We start from the raw sequence: 18,240 nt of genomic DNA on the forward strand, positions 1-18,240 counted from the left end.
CCTCTGCTGGCTGGCAGCTCCAGGGCTGCTGCACCACAGCCCCACAGCCTGGGTGTGAAACATCCCCTGCCACCACACACCAGGTACCAAATCAGAATTAACACAAACATGAGGGTGAGCAACTTTTGGTCAAGGGCACCTGCCCAAAGTATGGAGAATTAATAAGGAACTTACCCCAGAAAAAAATCAAATGGAGGAGGCACTGGAACAGGTTGCCCAGAGAAGCTGTGGATGCCCCACCCCTGGAAGTATTCAAGGTCAGGCTGGATGGGGCTTTGAGCAACCCATTCTAGTGGAAGGTGTCCCTGCCCCTGGCAGGGAGGTTGGAACTAGGTGTTCTTTAAGGTCCATTTCAACACAAACAATTCTGTGATCTAGGATACCTTTATTTTAAAGTAAATGTCCACTGGGAGGTGGCAGATAAATATGTATTGTGGGCTGTGGCATACCCAGTCAATTGTTAAACAGGGTGTCTCAGATTCCTGCTGTCACGTTGCAGTAGCAATGGCAGGAATGTGAATCACTATCTTTAAAGCTTCAGCTTTATATGCATGCCCTGTAGCATCTATAAGCTGCACACATCCAGAAGTGGGATTCTACAGTCTCTGTATAAATTGTGGATGACATAACTCACATCCCCATCTGTGGTTCATTGGCATGAGCCTGCTGCATTCAGCTGCACTCAGGTAAGGGTATATTATTTTTTGTCCAAATGTTTGTATGCCATACTTCACTAGTTCTCAATAGCAAAGCCACTGGGAGATAAACTCCCACACAGTGACAATGTTTGTTGGAAACATGCAGGCAAGTATAAACATGTTCCCTCTGGCAAAATTCAATCAGATAGTATATTATACTCCTGACAAACCAAAACTATGTTCCTGTCTCAAACCTTGGCAGCCAAATTTCTAGAGAATAAAACCAATTTTTAAAAAACTTAGCTCCACCATAATGCATGCAAAGATTAGTGTGATTTATTTTGTGACATCTGAGGTCACAAAAAGTGTTTCCTCTGGATGCTTCAAACATTGAGGGACACTAATACGTGACCAGGGGTGCAGCATAAATCTCCTCACTTAGAGGAAACAGAAGGACATTGAACCTTGAATGGGCTCTCTTCTTGCCAGTCTAGCATTTTGAAGCAAGATCCTCACTCTCTTTCTTTCCTCATGCAGAAATTCTTTGGCCCCACCATGTTTTTGCTGGTTTCTAACATTATTTCAGAATGTGTGTTTTACTGAGAGGAAGGCAGCCCTCCATTACTGCGACTCTTGCAGGAGTACAGGGCTGGAGCCCTGGCTTGTGAGAAGGAAGGAAGTGCTTGGCCACTACCTGTGCCTATGTATGTGCTCCTCATATTCCATCACCCCTGGAATCCTGGGGATTGAGTTATGTGGGAAAATCGAATTCCTAGGTTAAGGGAAGATGCAAGTCAATGTGCATCATTATTTTATATTATTTGTTCTGGATATGACCCACCCTGGGCCAATGCTGGCCTGTTGCTGAAGGACTTGTTCCATTCTCAAGAGCAAGATAAAACAATTCAAAAAAACATGTGGAGTTGACCTACTGGCAAGGGAAAGTTAGGTTCTCTGGCCTCACATTGATCCTAGTTGGAATTGTTATAATCAGAGAGAGATAACTCCCAAAGTGTGATTAGAGCTTGTGAGGAGATGAGTAAATTGAACTAAAGTACAGGAATGTAGACAGAGACCAGAGCAGCATACAATAAATACTAGAAAAGATTGTAATGGGTACTGTTGAGATACAGGAGAATGACTCTCCAGAATCTTAACAATATTTTATTATTATTTATTATAATAAAATACAGTAGCAAGTGTATTTGTGGACCCAGATGCCTCTGACATCTGCAACTATTTTAAGGATCACATGTCAAAGAGAAAGGATCACGTGACAAAGAGAAAATCAGAAAGATATTATATTATCTAGGGGTTCTAAATTTGTCCAATATGTAAATGATCTGTTACTTGCCAGCAAAACACACAAAGATTGTTTGAAATATACTGTTTTTCCATGTACTGCTTTATCCAGGGATTTCCTTGTTTAAGTATCCTCTTGAGAGATGCCCAACTCAGGCTGTAATGCTACTAATAAAAAGCACTTCTAAAATACTTTTACAGAGGAATCTGGCTTTCAGCTTATTGATTGAGCAGAAGCCTAATTGAACCCAGTTATTGTGCTGGCATGTGTAATTTCCATAACACCAGGTCCCACCACTGCTGCCAGTCATCCCTAGACAGCTCAGTGTCACCTGGGGAAAAACCTGGCTGCCTTGCTGTGGGAGGGCTGCCCAAGAGACCCGGGCTGTGTGCAGGGAGGAAGGTTGTCCAGGTGAGATAACTTTGGAGTGAGGCAGAAAGCAACCCAAGGTGTGGGTCAGAGGCACCTGAGTGCAGGAGACACCAGGCACAAATACCAGTGGCCTCAACCTCCTGTGCAGGAGCCCAGAGACTCCTTTACCCTCAGCAAGGAAATGGCTATTTTAAATTATGGTAAATAAATCCTGTAAGTTTGGGTTGGGTAAGCAGTACTGGCTTTGCAGTGGGGTGTCACTAAGGCTTTTAATAAAAACTGCCTCTCAACTCATCATGCCATTCTAAGGATTTGGTTTTCAGTTCAAAAGACAAGTTTGCAGCCTGAACCCAGGGTTGGGTGTGACTGTCCCAGGCCAGTGGTGGCTGACACAGAGGAGGAGGTGACAGCAGCCCTTGCAGCAGTCACTATGCTGTGCAAACACACACCATGACAAGGGCAGCAAGGTGCAGCCACCTGCCCCATACCAAGGATGCAGGAAGAGTTTTGTGCCTTCTGTTACCAAAGGGAGATTTGTTTGTTTGCATCAAAGGATGAATGGACACATGCTTCCTCAACTGAGAAGGGCACAGGGTGGGGAGGGAATCAGCAGGCAGCAGAGAGGACTGCACGAACTCACAAAATGCTTCTGGGCACTGTACTGGTGTTCAGCTTTTCAGAAAAATACTCAAAAGACAACAGATTCATTTTAGTGTTTGCTCAAAACCCTGGTTTTGAGCAAACACTGAAGCTGACACTTGAGTACTTTGCCAGGTGATGGTTTGCATTGGAGCAGTGTCCCAAGAGAGTGTGAAGCAATACTGGTCCTTGCTGAGCATCCAGCAGCTGCCAGAGATCCCTCTGTGATGCTCTGCAAGCCAAGCACTGCCTGCCTTGGTGTCCCACCAAGCCCAGCTGAAGGCAATCACATTCATTTCTACCTTGAAGTTTACTGTGTTGTTTTTATTAACGTGGGGGAAACTGGGCTTCCTTTTAAATGCTTCCTTTGGTGAAAACACTGGTTTCCAACACCAGGAGATAATCCTATTTTTTTCCCAAATATAGAAAAAATATATTTTTTCTATGCTTCAGAGAAGCATACTATCTATATCTTCCCTTTTTCTTTCAGTATAATGTATTTTAACGGTATCTTTAGGCAGATTTTCAATCTTTCAAGCCTTTTCCTCAACATCTGCAATAAGCTTTCCAGTATTAATGTATTCATCATAGGAAAGATTTGATTAGAACATGATACTTAAGAGGAGAAACAAAAAAAATCCAGAGTTTACCCCTGATATTACTGTAACTGCTTGTCATTTCCCTGATGTAAACAGAGATTGCAGTTTTTGCTCTGGAGCCAAGTTTTTTCATTCTCAAAGCTTTGTTTAAAATCTACAATGGTCTACAAGCTTAAGAGCTGTGCAGAGAAATACTGACAAAATCCAGCAGCTTTGAATTTGGCACCCACTGGGATGGGTGGCATTCATTGTGCACTTATGCTTGGATCTAGAGGCTTGGCTGCTGAGCTTTCTCATTTCCAGTTTCCCTAAGGATTTACTGAAGTCCATCACTTAATTTAATCATCCTAAATCATCCTGTGATCTGAAAATTCAGCAGGATTTTCATCCTAAAGAAGCAACTGGCATTGCTTCTCCCTTGTTAGCAAGGGCAAGATTTACCACACCACTGGCAGTCACACCCTTTTCCTTTTTTTTTTTTTCCCACATTGTATGTGTGGTTCTTTTCACAGTGGAATACTAGAGATACTTGGTTTATCAATTTATTATGAGCTTTTATAAGCAAAATATAATGTCTGATGATAAACCGCTAAATATTACCTGTTTATAACAGTATTTTTGCTGTATTTCCCAGCAGAGACTTTTTTTCACTTTCCTTCCTTCCTAGGTCCTTTCTAGATAAGCTGAGACACAAGAAACACATCTGAGACTATGCCACTGCAGAGAATAGAGATGGAATGTAGCAGCACAGCAAGTTTTTATTTCCCTTCTTATCCATTCCAAATGCCGGTACACTCAAAAGCGGGTTTCAAAAACCAACAGCAATTTACATTTTCATTTCTCTTTTGTATAAGAATATCCCTTTTCTAGTAGAAACATGAGGAGTTAAAAAAATCGGAATTTGGGGAAATTATTTTACATGAGACAAAGAGCTGCCCTTTTCTCAGAACATCACTATATACACTAACATTCCCTCTGGTATTACCGAGCCTTGAAGATTTGGGATGGGAAAGAAAAAAGAAGATAAAGCAGGGATTCTGGGGATATAAAGAAAACCCAAATACTCAGAGATACTCCTGTAGCTGAGAGAGTAACCAACACAAAACCATCCTAAGTGCCTGGAGCAAAGACCGAGGCAGCCTTGTCTCATCCTCCCCCACTCTGAGGACTCGGACCTGAAGTGAAGGCACCATCCAGAGGCCACACAGTCTCTTCTCCTGTCACTTGGACTGCAGAAACAGGACAGCTCACAGTCTCCAGAGGGAGCAAGCCCAGAGTGCCTGCCATGGTCCTCTGCCACCCCAGGCACATCAGCAGTGCTTTCACAACCCTGGAGGCACTCCAGCTGTCTGGCATGTGCATCGGCAAGGGCACCACCTGGACACTGCCCCAGGGTGCCCTGCCTTGGCATAGCACAGGTTCAAATAGTGTTGTGATCTCCTGCCTCCCACACAGAGCTTTGTCTCTGCAGCCAGGGGAGACCTTGTGCTGAAAACATTGTGCAGGGTGTGGCAGAAGGAAGCGTAGGGCAGCAGGCAGGTATTCACACAGCCCAAGAAACCCTGCTGTTCATTCAGCACACCTCTCTGCTCAGACATGCTCCTGCTAGCAGAGGTCATTGTCCCCGCCTTCCACACTCTCAAACAACTTTCAGTGCTCCCAGGTGACAAGGCTTGAGCCTAGCCAAAACTAAATCTCTCACAGTATGTCCAATTATGAAATCATTTCCAAAGGGCAGTCATCATCTTAAGCTTTGCTTTCTAAGATAAATCACCTGCAAGAGAAGGTCTAAAAAGCATGGGGAATGCTCCCCCTCAGCTAGCAGAGCACACACATATGAGCCCAGGTATTAGGAGTGTCCACATGAGTGAGGAGCAGGTCTCTGGGAATCTCATTAGTCTGTATAAACACATCCAAAAAGCTCATAAAAAAGACAGGAGAATTTCATAACAACTGCAACACCATTTCCAAAGCCATACATTTTTCTGCTTCAGACCTCTCATTAGGCCAAAGGAGTTTCACTTTTCATTTTTTATTTGGCCACCAATTTCTAAATCAAGGGAATAAATGCACCTGAGTGCATGCTTACATACACACAGCCATCCTAGCTGCTTTATCCAGAGTGCCAGCATCTGGTCATTCTGCCTTTCTACCATATGTCAGCAACTCCACAGTATATATTCTAGCTGTGTCCTCATCATTTGTGAATTATTAAAAATAATTTAACCAGAGAAGACATTTTCTGAGACATTTTATGCACTGGTTGGTACTACCAAGTCTAAATAAAATATAAAAAAATAATCTTCATGCCAAATCAGGAAAAAAACCCACCCTTTCACTTTTTGTATGCAACTTTGCCTTTTGTTTTCAAAATTGGGCAGACAATCATCTCCTTCCATTTTGTTCAAATAGTGTGTATCAGTAAACAAAAATTATTGCTTTGCAAAGTCTATGACTTCATGTGTTCTTTGCTGTTAGCACTTTACACTGATGTCCATGAGAACACCAACAAAATGCGGTATTTGCACAAATGGTTGGCTGCCTAAATGGTAGTTTGCTATCCATTTTCATCTGTCTCTCCCTGAAGCTGGTATACACTTTACCCATATCTTTTCTTATCTGCATTATTGGCGGATAAAAGGCTTTGTTTCCTTGCTTGTGGCTAACATTTACCTCCAGCTAATGCAATGTTTGCAGCGTTAAAAGACAATGTGCGTATTGCACAAGCACGGTGCATGGTGGGAGCCTATGAGCCACTCCTCGTGCTCAGAGCAAGGCTGGCTCAAGTGTCTGCTGCCAGCATCCTCTCCAGGGCTGCACGAGCCCTAGGCCAGCATCCAGGTGACAACGTGCAGCCTGAACATAAGTCAATGTCCCTCTCTTTTAAAACTCTGCCAGTTCAGGATCCTCTAATACTCCTCCCACTCTCTGTCATAACAAATAGAGCTAGCTGTGATTGATTTGCCCTTTCTCTTAGAAATAACTAATGAAAGTCAGTTGCACCAGCACACATCTCTTCCAATGCTGTTCTTTGCACCAGAGTTTGCTCAGCATAGGTGGAGGTGGAAGAATACCAAGCTGTGCCACAAGGAGCAGCAATGTGTAACTATTGACACACTGCTGCCCCTTTGCATCTGCCCTTGCCTTTGCAGTTCTTGCATTTATCACTCAAATTCCTGCTGCACACGATGTAAACATTCCTGTAATCACTGAGAAGAGACATCAAGGGCTGTCATGTAATAAAATACCTGCCTAAAGGAAGACTGGACAGGGGAGATAGGATAGAGTTTGCTGCATGGGCTTCAAGCCTGAGCCTTTGTGCAAAGAGGGCAAGGCCTGCCATGAGCAACAGGTGAGGTTTTAGGGGCTACAACAGAGAGCTCTTCCCAGTCCTTGAAGGGTTTTCTGGGCATTCAGTTGTTTTCATTCTTCCACTGCTGTTGGGCAGTGTGTATTTTCCTTTGTCTAACCAGCCCAAATTACCCTCTGATGCATCTACCCCTGCTATTCCAAAGGCCGTGCAGATTCTCATCAGAGCCTCATCAGCCCTTCTGCCATGCCCTGCCAAGAGCACATTCCTTTCTCTATTACAAGCACAGTGCATTTCCAAGAGATAGGAGGGAGAGGTAAAAACCTTCATTTTCTACCTCTTTTTTCCCCCAAAGAATTAATAGTCCTTCCCTCAGCATTTCTGAGAAGTGAGAAACTCCATAAAATAAACTTTCCTCCCAAGCAGTTTGTGAGGAGTGAGATTTTTATTTTTTAAAACAATTCATTGCTACAGAGCACAGAAAAAAAGAGGTCAGAAGGCATTACTAGGACTGCCCAGTCTGATGTCCTGGATAGTGCAGGGAATTAGCTGTTCCAGAAGGGTGAGGGGAACTTCCTTCCCTGATAGAATCCAGTAACTTGAAGGTATACATCTTCACAAAGACCACACTTGTTCACGGGAAAAGCCTTAGTTTGACTTGCATGCTTTCTTTAAACAAAGAAAAAAAAAAAAAAACAACAAAGAAAAAAAAAAAAAACCCCCCAAAAAAAAACAACAAACCAAAACCAAAGCAAAGCAAACAACCATATAAAAGAATTACAGGAAGGGGGGTGGGGGGAGGAGTCTGCATGGACAAAAGAATAAAGTAAACTCATGTGAAATGTCTTATTCCTATGCAGTAATCCTTCTTTCTTGCTTTTGGTCTTTAACTTTTTGTGATTTAATAGAGGGGTCAGGAGATTTATTCCAGCAACATGGAAAGCATGATTATAAAGAGAATTGTTGAAGTAAAAAAGGCCACATTGGCTCTCCTTCCTCAGCATTTAGGGATAATAAAGGCAGAGCTATTTTATACAAAGACACAAGATCTCCCCTAGCTAGCTGCCTACCAGAGATCCTCTGCTATATTTATGAGCACAAACAGCTCAGTACACTACCAGACTTTTAGGTTTGTACCAGCCATTTTTACTGATAGAAGCACAATCTGTATTTTTAAGTTAAACAATATTGAGTGTTCACATAGAGTATTTTGATAATAATGTTGTGAAGAAGGTCATACTTTTTTACAATAGCAGGCTAACATCACTCAGAGTCAAGTGTCAGTGAAGTATTAAAAATTCACTGTGCCTTTCCTTGAAAAGAAAAAGAGAAAATAAAGTAAAAGGCCTTTCTTTAGTTAGAACAAAATTACATTTGATTCTACATATTGCAATTGCAATTACTGTTGAATTCAGCACCAGGAACATTCCTGAAGCTATTTCACAAAAATAATTATACCAGGTCTTTTGGTATTCAGAGTGAGTAGAAGTATCAACAGTGTTGTAAGGTCTCAGTGCCTTTAAATTCATGGAAAACATAACAGGACTTTCATTGATCCTTCCTTGGTTTTTGGAACCATAAATACAATAAATTATCTATTCACCTGCATACACACATACACACAGACACACACATACACTTTCTTTGTGGTGAAGGAAGAGTAAATCTCCCCTGTAAGCACAGCAAGCCCTGAGCAATGGCTCACTGACACCTGCTGCTCCATCAATTAGCCTGATGTAAGGGTGTTCTTGTACAGTGCAGAGGTTAATGGGAGTTTAAGATGCAGAAAGTGTTTAGCAGTACCTGGAATGAGATCCTTATTGAGCTTTATCTGCTGTTCTGAAGGAGACTCAGTGGGCCAAGTTAACTAGTCAACATCTAGAGCTGAATTTGGCCCAAACTCCACAGGTCCATAAGGTGTGGTATAGTCAACATTGTAATTTCAACAGTTTTATGAAGTTTCTTTAAAAGTTAATGAAAAATCTTTTAAAATGTTGTGTTCAGCTGAATACAGAATATAGTTATATCCTAGGCCTACTTCCAAATATTTTGCCATTAGTGCAATGAAAATTAGGCAAACTTCAGTAAGAAGGAAAGTGAATGAAACAAAGAGACTAAGCTGGGCTTTACCAGCTTCCTTGGGAATTCCTGTGCTGGAAGGATGAAGTAATTATTGAAATCATCCATGAACCATGTGCAGAATAGTATTAATACTGGACATTTAAAATAGAGAGGGGAAAAAAAGAAAGTTGGAAATGCAAAGACAACCAAATAGATATTTCTAGGAGAAGCCTGAGTGCTTCCAGGCAGAGATACACCAGCCTGCAAGCTGAGACTAGGCAGAACATAAGCAGGCTGCTTTCAGGACCTGCTCATGAAAGGTGCCATCAGGGGCTCTCCATCCCCAGCTCTACCTCACGCTGCTGAACCGGCTGGGGCCGCGCGCTAACCTGGAGTCCCCTCGGATGCAGGGGTAACAAGAAGGCATGTCTCCAGCACAAGGACCAGGGCACGCTCCTGGGTCATCCTAGCACGGAGGAGCAGCAGGAATGGAGTGAGATCCAGCTGAAGGTGGGGAGGGGGACCATCACGCCCTGCATTCCCTCTGTAGATTGCAGACTCTGGGGTCAGTTTCCTCCCCAGCATCCACGCAGTCCGTCCAAGAGGTACAGCCACTGTCAGCACAGTCACAATCCTCTGAAATTTCCCCAGGCAACAGCATTCACATATTTCAGCAATAACTGCTGCCTTGTAAACACATTCCACATTCCTGTTGCATTAAACCCCACAGGTCAAATGCAAAGTTGAACAGCCTCTTGTTTAACGGTTGTATGAGGCTTGCTCTGAGGTAGTACATGTGGCAGGCTTTCATTTGGAAAGGACCTTATTTAGCCTCTTTTGACCCTTCCTAATTTAGGCCCTCTCAGCCCTCAAAATATAATTATTTTCTTAAGCCCTGCTGGGACACAGATGAGCCACAGGCTCTTTTATCTTTCCTCCACACCAGTAACATTCAGATCACTTCTAGAAGAAAGAGCATGAGATTTTTAAGACAAGGGTATCGTAATACATGACTTCCTCAGAGGTTTCAGGTAGGAGTCCAGTTAAGTTGGACTTCATAATCCAAATAACTTCCTACACAAAAAGACTGGAACGTTGCTTTCTCTCCATGCCACAATAAACGTGGCTGAGTCTTTTCATCTTTGTTTTGAACATTTCTCCACAGTCTATAAGAAAAACAATCAGGATTTCACCAATGTAAGAGCCATAAGTATTTATCATTTCCTCCCCTCATGACACAAACTTGCAAACTTTTCATACTTACTATCTATTCAGGACATAATTGCTCTTTATATTTGAAAGAGAGGAAATGTTTTCTGTAGCTCTTATCTCATTTACTTGCAGGTCCATGCTCCAAACCACACTGTGCTCCAAAGCAAAGATATGAGCAAATGGAAATAACTGCCACTAGCTCAGATTCTTGTTTTCTTGTTCACTCCTTCCCTGCAGCAATAATCTCAGCAAATATAACCTCTGGTGAGCCATTCTATATGTATCACCTCCAGCTGCTGCTTCAGACTTGCAGACTTTTGAAAGTCAAATCCCTGAATGCATCCTAATAGTTTTTACTGCCAGCTTGTCAGAAATCCAGAGGCAAGTCTCTAGTGTGCCACCTGCCCAAGCCCACTCATTCCCTTGGACTGGGAAGTAGAAAGCATAGCACAGAATCACAGAATTGTTAGGGTTGTAAGGGAGCCCTGGAGATCATCTGGCCCAAGCCCCCTGACAAGGTAGGGTCACCAGGAGCAGGTGACATAGGAACATGTGCAGTGGGTTTTTAAATGTCTCCAGAGAGAGAAATTCCACAGCCTCCCTGGGCAACCTGTTCCATTGCACTGTCAACCTCATACATAAAGAAGTTCTTCATATTGAGGTAAAACTTCTTGTGTTTTAGTTTATAGCCTTTGTTCTCATCCTGTCACTGGGCACCACTGGAAAGAGTCTGGCACCATCCTCCTGACACCTACCTTTGAGACATTTATATCCATTAATAAGATCTCCTCTCAGTCCTTTCTTCTCTAAACAGGCCCAGCTCCTGCAGCCTCTCCTCACAAGAGAGGTTCCATGCTTCTCCTGATGTTTTTCAAGTCGTTACTCCCAGAGCAGGGACCAGAGCAAGCCTGTCATGCAGAAATGATGCTCGGCTCCAGGCCGGTCCCTTGGTCCAGCGCAGCATAGACTGAGGTGCCCTCTCTGGCCTAGGGCCCAGATCCCCCTGGCACCTTGTGGGGTACTGGAACTCAGGAGGCAAAGGGAACGTGATTGTGCTCCCCAGGTCCCCACTGGAAGGGGTTCCATGAACCACAGATGGGGAATACCCTGTGAGAAATATCTCCCTTTTCCCACTTGCCCCCAGCCTCTTCTCCTTTCTGCCACTGGGACAGAAGTTCTTCCCATCCCCCTCTGACATGATAAACACCTTCCTTGTTAAACTCCTCACTGCTTAAGATCTCTGTCAGAAATCTCTTGCGTGCACACTTGCCTCTGGCAGCACCTCGCTCTCAGCAATGGAGAGAAGAAGACATTTCAGGAATGAATAAATCTAAATCACTTCACCTGAAAGAGACACTCCTCTGCAGAGGAGATCTCTTCCTTTCTGCCCCTTCTAAACCTAATTTTCAGGTTCCTGTATAGCCTTTGGGGCTTACTTGGCAAGGGGAATAGGATGGTGGGGACAGGAATGTAAAGCCATTTGGAGACATCCCATTTATCCCCAGGCTCCCTTCTTTGAATGTACCACAAATGTTTTACTTCAATTCTCAAAAGCCCAGTGAGATGCAGGTTATTAATTCATGACTATGACAAGATTATTATGGTTAATTTAACATGTGCAGGCACTTAAGTAACTACTGTTGGGAAATATTTGTCACTAATTCAAAAAATTTCCTGCCTGTAATTTGGCAAATATAAATGCAAGTGTGCAGCAGAAATCCAGCATGACATAAAGAGCACTCATCTGCCATCACCTTGTGATGTGACTGTACAATGCTTGATCTCTGCCTTATTTAAATAAACACAACAAAATGTACTGCAGCATTCATAAATTAAATGCCATTGACATTCATATGCTAGAAAGAACCCAGATGTAGAAAGAGAAAAAGAGAAGCAGACAATATCCCCATGGGCAGCAAAAGGGACACCACTGGGAGAGAGGGTGGCAGAGCAATATTCCTAATCAAAACTCAAAAAGCAAAACTGTGCATAGGAAACCCTCCTTGTGTGGGCTTCTCTCCCACCTTCTGTGGGTCTGCAATAATTCATACCAAGGCAGGTGATGCAGAGTGAGGCCACCAAAGTGGTTTCAGTCAGGAACTACTTGTCTCTCGGGCATGGCACAGACCTCCAGGGTCACCCCTGAAGGTCTGTACCATGCCTAGGGAAGGAACTCCTTGGAAGGAACTCCCTGCTCAAACTGCTGTGTTTTGCTTGCTTTCCCAGGGAGGTAGGTGAAAATTCCATGTGTGTGGAGCTAGTTACAGTAACAAATCAGAAACTCAAGTCCAAAACAATCAATCCCACAACATCTTAGAAGGGTCCCAGCACTTCTTGGCCTTTGCTGGTCCCTTGGGTAGGTCCAAAGTCAGATGAGTCATTTTGCAAACAAAGGCTCTTTAGCTCTGTGGTTTTGCAAGACCTATCACTATCAGATGCATCCCACCTATCAGGTCCTTCTCATTGCAGGAGCTCCATGCATTGCCTGGACTTTTTCAGTTCTGTCACGTGGTAAAAACTCCTTAAGAAAATCCTGAGGAATGTTTTGATACACTTATATCTTTGAGCTTCATATAGGTGTTTCAGAATAAAATTTGGGAACATACTATCAGAGCAAATTTCCTGAGCATTCAGTGCAAGCAAACACTCAATATAAACCCTTCACAGGCTGATTAAAGTCTTATTTTGAAAACTATTCGAAGTCAAATGCTATTCCAGAACTTGGTAACTCTGATGGTTAGAAAATCCCAGACTAAATGACCAGTGTATACCTGTTTGGTTTTGTGCTAATGTAATACTTTCCTTGAAGGAGCCTTTTTCTTTTGCCACAGGTATTTAGAGAAGATGTCTATCTCCCCTTTCAGTCTTCATCTGCAAAGCCAAATAAGTCATGGCATCCTAATTTCCTCACAGATAGAAGCTCTCCGTTATCCTGACATATTACTAACTCTTCCCTGCACCTGCCCTACTCCAAGCTCACCCCTTCTGGAAGCCAGATGCCCAGAACCAGACACTGGGTCCCAGGCAGCCTCTATAGCTAAATGACACAAAGATAACTCTTGGATTTAAGCTTCCCAGCTCCTAGTTAGGCTTGCACATGTTGACAGACAAATAGAGAGAAAGCATTCACCTGCCTCCTCTTGACTACTGAAGAGTCCAAGTACATGTTTGAGCTATTTACTATCAAGAAATACTGTTCATGCAAGGCCAGTGTTGCAATAACCTTTCCAGACTTGGCTCTTTCCTAGGTCCAACCACTCAGATGCTGCTGCTGACTGCCAATACCAGACTACAGGACCCATTCCAGCTTCTTTTCAAACCCTGAAGTGCCAACATACGCTCCCTTGGCTGAATTTGCAAGGGCCCAGCCATCTGTGTATCTACAGAGTGTCTCTGGTGTAGGTATAATGGGAAAATATTTAGCCTTTTACATGCAGTTGGAAAATATACTAGCTCAAGCCTGAAGAAATTCTGATCCTCTTTGCTTAAGGGCCTGCTTTTTTTAAACATTTTAAAAATATTTGTGAGTCACAGCAATGGGTAGGGAATGAGATATCTAGCAGAGCTCCTAGCTCTGCCAGAAGAGCACTACTCAGAGGACACTACCAGGCTTTGTGAACAGAGAAGAGATCAGGAGGTGCTGGGTGACCTAATCTCTCAGGTCCCACGCTGTGCTCTGAGGGTGCTATTTTACTGAGAGCTAGATCTAAGCTACTGAAGAGGTTTGTGCTGTTAACTGCCTCCTGAAAGTTGTTGACCTAGAGACCAGAACAATTAAATGAAATGTGAAGCACCTCCTCAAACAGATATTTTTCCTACTCTGTCCTACATCCCCTAATCAGACAGTAGTATGAAGTTACACACTTGGGAGAGCTTTTTGTAAGAAAGGACATGGTGAACTGCATGAAGATACTGACCTGGTATATATTTTTTCACTCTTCTTATGTGGACACACAGCCTGCAAGTCCTAGGAATGAATGCATGAGCACTCCCAGAAGTACGATAGAGACAAAAAGTCTCAGATACCAAATTGGACACGCACACTTAAAAAGCAGCTGCTGTATCAGGTATGCAACATGAGACTCCAGGAATTGTTTTTCTGAATACTAAATGTGGAAAATATCAATTGAAGCTGCACTTAGTCTCTCTGAAGAAATCAGCTTCTGAATGCCTTAGAGTCAGCACACAAATTAAACAGCACCATATTAGAAATAATTAAAATATATTGCTTAAAAATAATCTGGTCTTTTATGTCCCTATTCTGAATCCACCACTACAACCTTCTGTGCAAAAATCATATAAACATGCTTAGAGTGCACCTGCCCCAGAGATGTGCAGCCAGATCTTTGGCTGATGTCACTAGGCATGCCTTTGCTCAAGTCAATTTGATCTGTATCAATTCATATTTCTGAAGAGATGGAATGTGCTGCTTATAGACTTCTGAAAAAGGCAAGTTAAACAGTTTGTATGTACCTGGAAACATTAATTTCCATGTTTTTCAAAACATGAAAACTGTATTTTCTGTTAAGAGTGGTCCTTCAGAAAACTACCATGCCAGCCCTGTACCAGCACTAGATATGAACATACTCTGGTTTGATTCCCACCATCTCTACTATTTGTGAGAAGAGAAGCTACAACACGAGGGACACTTTTTTTTCTTTGTAAGTATTTTTCTTAGAATGGCACATCGCTCTAATTTTTACATTTGACAAACGGTTTCTACTTGTAATCTACCACAGGGAAACAAAATCCCATTGTGTTACTAACCAGAGGCAATGATTGCTGGCCTCTGCAAACAATACACAGCCAGAGGGACTTGCTGCTTTCTATTTTGCAAATATGCTACCAGCAGTGAGTTGCAGTGAGAGCATGGCAACCAATAACTCTTGATCGCTTAAAGATTTTTCATTAGCCAGTTCTACAATAAATTAACCAGAAAAGTTTAAAGGTTGTTTTCAGCAATTTATATATAAACACACACCACAAAGAACAAGGGAGGACAGTTCATCTTTCTACTTAACTTTTTTACTTACCATCCAATGAAACTTTAATAAGTACAAAGGCAGGTCAATAGTCCCAGAAGTGAATGTTGTGCACCTGTGTAACCAAGAAACAAATTTCACCTGGAGGAAAACAACCCTTAAAGTACCTCAGACATAAACTTTCTTCAGGCTGCTTACCTGCGTAGGTTCCTGTTTGTCAGATTCAACACACCACAGAAGGCTACTGGTGTTTCAGATGCGATCTGTCACCTTGCCAGACATTTAAGTGGTAGCAAAACCAGCAGAGGCACTTTCAAGTTTGTGCAGAGAATTCTGAAAGTCTCAATTCCGTTCAGCTTGGACAGTGCATCCTATGCCTCATCAGAGAGCCAGCATGGGGCTATCCTGCCTTCCCAGAGCATGAGTGATGAGCACTGCCCTGATCCTTCCCCAAGTGATCCCTGGATCTCACGCGGAAGGAGTCGGTCAGAGGAAAAAGCACCAGTATCCCCCAGTTGCTAGGTAACAAGCAGGGAGATCCTGACCTGAATTCTTAGCAGAGGCTGATGTTACTCAGGAAGCTTAGCTGGGTCTTTCCTGGAAAGGGAGGGCCATGCCAAAAGTTACTCCTGGCTTTGTAAAGGCCACTGCGTGGCACCCAGGACAAAGGAACAGGTGCTGAGCTATTTTTTATGATAAAAAGGCACCTGTTGTGAAAATAGGAAATACACACACAAAAATGGAGGGTAACATTTTCTGCTCTTCATGCCAATGAAACCAGAAAGTTTTTAACCTTAAAATAAGATCTATTTCAAATCTGGTCATTAAATAAAGCAGAAGAAACCACCCACCATAGGCACAGCTTCAACATTAACAAATGCAATGAGAAAATATTAAGCATATGAAAACAAAAAAAATGTTATCCCATACACAACACTATGAAGCATAATCTAAAGCCAAACTCAACATAGGAAACTGAAAGGAAGCAAATCAGAGAAGTTTATGATGACACAAGAACTCTGCATTTTCTGGTCATGTAAATATTTTAAGTTATTCCCATGTCATTGTATTATTTACTCTATTTAGCTTGCAAATTCCTCAGGATGTATTTTCTAAAAGATGAAAAGTAAATGCTGAGCCAGACCTGAAGAGCTAAAGTGCCTCTGAGTCCCTTGGATGGGGTATACCCAGCCCTATCATCCTGTAGAGCAAAAGGAATTAATGCCTCCTCATATGCAGCATAACACGAATGTCAAAGACCCAACTATCTGGAAAAGATGCCTGTTTGCTTTCTACTGGCTCCAAGGAACTTCTTGGCAAAAATGGCATGAAAGCAGTGCTGTGCACCCCACATGTGGCAGGGCTCCCACAGGCTGGAGGGGCCCATGAGGCTGGGAGGGCTGAGGGCTATCGGTGCAGAAACAAGTCCTTTCATTCCAGCCGGCTGCTTCTCCATCACATCTGAGCACATTCTCACACGTGAGCAGCTCCCTCATTGCTCAAGTAGATTCTGCCAGTCCCAGACAGGAACATCTGTGAGGATATTCAGCTCATACTCCAGCTCAGCCAGGGCAGTAGCTTCCATATCTCTACATGAGTTTGCAGTGGGTGTACCTATCTCTGTTTGCAGCGGGTGTCCCTACCACACAGCCACCATGCAGGCAACTGCTCTCCTAAAGAAGGGTCTCAGGGGACAGGGGAACTGGCCTGTCATGTCTAGAGAAGTCCAGCTATGACCTTGGAAGGAATTACTCCACAATAGCCTTCTAGCTGGCAGAAACAAAGCAATGCTTTAATGGAAGGGAAGGGCACACAAGTGCCATTGCAGAACGCCAGCCCTGCTCAGATGTGCAATGGTACACCTAGTGCTTACTCCTCATGCATGCAGTGTGTCCCCAAAAAGGCTCTCCTTTCACTGTAGCCAGCTCCAGTGGCCCTATAAATCTGTGTTCAGCACAGGCCTGAGGTCAGGAAGCAGTCTCTTAGCCATGCTTCAGACCCCTCCCACCCCATAAACATGCCTATTTATCCAGGGAATCAGTCTATCCCTGCAGCAAATATAACTGCCCAAAAGATGAGTATTATGGTGCTTCAAGTACCTTTCTGAACAGGAGCCAAAGCTCATCATATTAATAGGAAAATTAAAGTTATTTTGTTAATTTCCCTTTCTTATTTTATTGTAGAAACAGGAAGAGGTCAGAGTTAAGTCCTATCCCATAAGCACTTAAATTTCCAAACATAATACTTACAAATTCCACAGTCTGAATTCAGCAGGTTTTAAATAGACTCAAAATATAAAAATCCCTGTAGATAACCAATAGGCATTTGGAGGAAACATACTGAAAATTTAAGATATTAAATATATGCTCATCTGCTGCCAAAGAAAAACTGATCATGTAACAACACAGCACAAATCAGAAATCACAGCTTTGTGCAGTGCAACTGATTTTTAAGCAGTGCAGATACTCTGAAACAATCTTCTGATGAAAGGCCATCTTACAGATACCATCACCAGGAGGCAAAACAGTGCAGAGAATTTACTCATAGAAATATTAGTGTTTTAGATAGCTCTAGACTAATATTTTATTATCGATTCAGCTTTTGCAAGCCAAGTCAAGTGCATGGCACTTCAGTGCATTTTTTCCTACAGATTTTTCCAAATGGTCTTAATGTTCAGCCATGCAACAAGCTGCATTAAATAGCAGATATTAGAGAAAACAGAGAAAGCTTGGCAAGATCAAAGGTGTGGCAAATATAAGCTTTTACTAGTGAGGTCCTTAGTGGAGGCAAAGAGAAATAAAAAGACACAAGCATGGTAGATTTGAGAAGAAATGGAGAACTGCTGAACCCAAAAGAGAGAGGAAGAAGAAAATAATTTCAGGATTCATGTAAAAGTTAGAAAAAATATGTAGATGGAAACAATGCTGTGGGAAAGGCTGATTCCATGGAAAGCACAAACTGAAGACCTCTCCTCTCTTCTAACATTTCCTCCAGTCACGTCTTGAACAGCAAGAACAGGTAAGTAGTAAAATGGATTTAAGTAGGGTAGAGAAAATTCACTCCATGGTGTTAAAAATAACCTGTCACATCTTGCTATTGTCTAAACTGTCATAACTCCACCAGC

Source organism: Ammospiza nelsoni, chromosome 2 (genome assembly GCF_027579445.1).
Source record: "Ammospiza nelsoni isolate bAmmNel1 chromosome 2, bAmmNel1.pri, whole genome shotgun sequence".
Taxonomy (NCBI): domain Eukaryota; kingdom Metazoa; phylum Chordata; class Aves; order Passeriformes; family Passerellidae; genus Ammospiza; species Ammospiza nelsoni.